Raw genomic sequence first — 4,495 nt, forward strand, 5'->3', positions numbered from 1 at the left:
TGATAAGAGTAAAAAGCACTACCACGAGACCACATGGAACCTAAATGGCCCACTCCCATTGTGCTGAGGAGATAGTCTCAAGTCCCAAACATGATAACAAATTGCATATCAAAATACTCTCTAAGTCCAAGCAATCCTAAAAGCATTCTAACTCAAGGGTTCTAATAAAGAATGACATCTAATCCCAGAGGCACACAAGACATGTAGGAAACCTACTATGTAAGCGAGCAAGTGTCATCGTATGAATCATGTAGGAGTTATCCTGGCAGTTTTTAGGGGACTCCAGGGACCCTAATGATCCCTATGTGGCCACTAGTATCCTCTCATACTAACAAGGCATACTACGAATGCAAGGTCACAACCAAGCATTCTCTCTACTCTCATCCTAGTCTATACTAGCACTTGAGGCATGAGCAAGAACATACAATTATCTTATTAGGTTCATTTTAATCCCCATTTAGTGTAATGTTTTCACTTATTAAAACAACTTACAATTAGCTATCCCCAGGACCACTTAGGGTCCCTAGCCCCCATTACAAGCCACTTTCTAACACAACAAGTAGATTACCTACCCTAGGCTCAATAAAATCACAAATCAAAGAATCATATAAAAATCACCTCAGCCCTATACAAGCGATTAGAAAGAATCAAAAGATAATCCACAGTAATCACATCAGTTCTCCATGAGCAATTGAAAAGCATAAAATTATAAATCACAATATCCATCAGTTCTCAACGAGCAACCAAAAAATATCCCAAGATAATATTGATTGAAGACTCCAAAATGGTCAAATTAAACCTGTCACAACATGACATCATCAAGAACAAATCAAACACTTCAGTCCCATCAAGGAGACTAGAAAGAAACCCAAGTATAACTGATTAAGGACTCATAAATGGTTAAGTCAAGTAAGTCATATATCCACCTCAGTGTCACACAAGATCTCTGGAAAGCAATAATGATTAGTAAATACAAACATGTCATAGAGCATACTTAATCACATTACGATGGTTGGGATGAAAAGATCGAGATCAAATTAGTATGACATCACAATCACATAACCCCTGAGCCTCTGGTAACATCCTAAAATGGGTCAAAACTAGGTCAACCCCAACACCCCAACATGTAAACAACACATAGAAAACATGAAAGTCTCTCAGTTGGTTTGATTTGAAAACACATAGTTTTAAGTTAAACAATAACGTTTAAGTTTCTAGTGTTTGTGTTCAAGTAAATAGTCTTATAGTTCACCTTACAATTAACCCACTCTTGCTCTTAAATAATACACAAAGTTACCCCTATTTGATATAGGTCAATTTTTTAAAATGATCTAAAGGCAAGTTAGTTATTTAATTTATTAAGATAAATGAGTAATTCCAATCTAACGATATTATTAAAAATAATATTAAAATAATCTACAATTTTTGTTTAACTATATTCATCATTAATTAAATTGATTAATGATTATTAAACTAAATACTTATATTAATAACTCAACAATTATCAGTTATTAATAAAATTATCAATAATTTTATTAATTAAAAAATTTCTATATTTTAAAAGCATTAATATTAAATGAATAAATAATAATAACACTTATTAAAACTCTTTATTCAACTATATTTAATAATATTAAGATCATGATTTTAAAATTATTAAATAATAATCAATTAAATTTATATTAAGCTTTTAATTAAACTATATTTAAACTAAATTAAATTTCATTTAAATTAAAATTTTTAACAAACTAAATTTTAAATAATTTGAAAACTAATTTTTATTAATTATGATGGAAACCTTTATATATATATAAAAAATAATAAAATGCAATTGTCATGCGATTGAAGTCGCAGGCTAGACGTATGCACGGCTACTGGTTGCAAACGACAACGAACAACAGCTGCTGGCTTAAATGCTACCACAAGTAAGGAAGGGGGTAGGGACCCACCCCTCCCCAATTAATATTTATTTAAAATAACATAAAATCATTAATTAAAACTTTAAACAAATCCCCCAATACTATTTTATTTTATTTTAAAATTTTATTTTTTAAATAAAATTTAACCAAATTAATCCCCCTTTAAAATATATAAGTTTTTTATATATTTATATATTTATTTAACAAAATAAGAACCCCTCCCCCACATTTATTTAATTTTTATTTTTTTTGATAACATTTATAATTTTACTCTGATATTAAAAATAAGTTGAACCATTTGAATTTTCAATCTAGAATTTTTATTTCCAAAATCAACCCTTTCCAAATTTAAATTTCTTAATTCCATTTTAATTCAAACCAAAAACCTGATTTAATTCTAATTTCTTTCAATTGTTGAACGAGGTTTTCTAAATGGTTTTTCAATCTGGATTTATAGATGTAATCGAATAGGAAAAGATTTAGAACAAAGGGTGGCAAGATTCATGCAACAAAATTTGAGAAGACAATCTCTACAAGCATGAAGATGATAGGATTATCCAAATAACTAAATTTTAACTGGGTGAACAAAACTCAAGAACCTACCTGGTTTTGATGCTAAGATCGCAACACCCAAAAGTTTTGCGAGAGAATTCACTCATATCCAAGAACTTTTCTCCGAAATTTTCCCCAAAAATTCCCTTCCAAAATTTGCTTCCAATTTTTGCTCCCAAAATTTGTGTCCAAATTTCTCCTCCAAAATCCTCCCCAAAAAATGAACCTTTCCATTTTGATAAAGAGTTCTCTCCTTAAATCGGGGCACTAATTGTGCATTCACCTGGGAGAACTCCTTGCTCACAACCCTTAACTCAATATTAACTTTTATTAATCTTTCTTTATCTTTTCTTACCTTTTTCATGCACGTTAAATGAATTATTAAATTACTTTATTTATTTTTTACTTGACTTCTTTTTAATTAATTTATTACTTTTCAATCTCATGCATGCATCATGCAACCATGAAACTTTTAAGAAATTAATTTCTTTTTTCACTTTTTACTTAATTTCTTATTTATTAATCTCATGTATAAAGTATGCAATCTTAAAACTTTTAATTAAATTAATATATTTTCCACTTTTTAAATTCATTTTTGAAACTTAATGATAAAATATTTACTAACTTAAATAATAATAATATTTAGTGTTTATTTAAAAATGAACTCTAAATATATTATTATTAAATTAAATAAATATTATCATGTTCTAAAATTATCCTTATAACTTTTATCTTCAAATTTAATTCTTTTTATTTAATTAATTCTCAATTAATTAAATATTAAAATGTCATAATAATTTTTCATTAAATTAAATTATTAATTTAATCTTTTAATTAGACTTAATTAATATAAAATTACCAAAGACTCATAAAAAAAATACAAAAACCCACCATAGCAAAACACATACAAAATCAAACTAAAGGGTTATAATCATGAATTAATGTCATTCGATGCATTCGAAGGGTACTCAACTCAGATACTTGTCCTAATTTTCAATTAGGATAAATGGCTTAAAAGTGTAAGATTTGGACTTAAGAATCTATCTGCCCTCTCTTACCATTGAGATAATGTGATAGGGTACACTCATCCTAGCAATTCAGGGAAGTCGATACCTAGTACCTATAACCTGCATAAAATCCACACATGTACAAACACAATATTCTAAGCTAAAATAAAAATGGTAGGAAGTGGTGCATCATGTAGATCTCGACTAGTAGGTGACTACGACTCCCTTCCTTAACCACATTAGAAATGCCATACATAAAGAAAACAAACACACACACCATACACATGCAGTATGGGGTAAGTATCCATAAGAAAACACATATGATAATAAACCATCTAACTATTCATCATTAATAGTTGAAAACATTGTAATAATCATCATGCATACATGAAATATAGAGTATCAAGTAATCTTATCATAAATCAACTGAATGTAAAACAATATCTGATAATCTAAAAGTAATGCTACTAACATTAAGCATAAGCTGGCCTAAAGAGTTCGCAATGAGAAAAGAAATGCAAACTAAGGGCAGGCACTACAATATACAAGCCAATAATAAGGTCATGTTATCTATGTATAAAGATATGTAGGATATGTAGGTCAGAATACACAACCAACTATTAGAAGTAGATAAGTACTGTAGTGGTGGCCAGCTTGGAGATTTTCGATGACAATTATGCTTAGTGGGAAAAGTTGTAAAATAATTATGAGCATCATTTGAAACACTATCCTCTGAGGAATATGTTAGACGCATTTTCAAAATCAAGGAGACATTAAGGGAGTTTGGTTCTAAATTAAATGATTTTGCAGAAGTAATGCAAGATGTTAACAAGTTTCATAGGGAAGTGAGGGAAAAGTGTGAATTTTTAGCCTTTTTCACTCCTCAAGAAATTATATTTTCTATCAAAAAGTTTAAAGAAGCACATCTAAACATCATTTTTGTCAAAGGCCAATAAGACTCAGATGCTAGAAATAGAAAATTAAAGGCTTAAATAAATTTTTCCAATTTTGGTCTTG

Source organism: Cupressus sempervirens, chromosome 7 (genome assembly GCF_028749045.1).
Source record: "Cupressus sempervirens isolate cs-2001-9-10 chromosome 7, ASM2874904v1, whole genome shotgun sequence".
In the NCBI taxonomy this organism is placed as follows: Eukaryota; Viridiplantae; Streptophyta; class Pinopsida; order Cupressales; family Cupressaceae; genus Cupressus; species Cupressus sempervirens.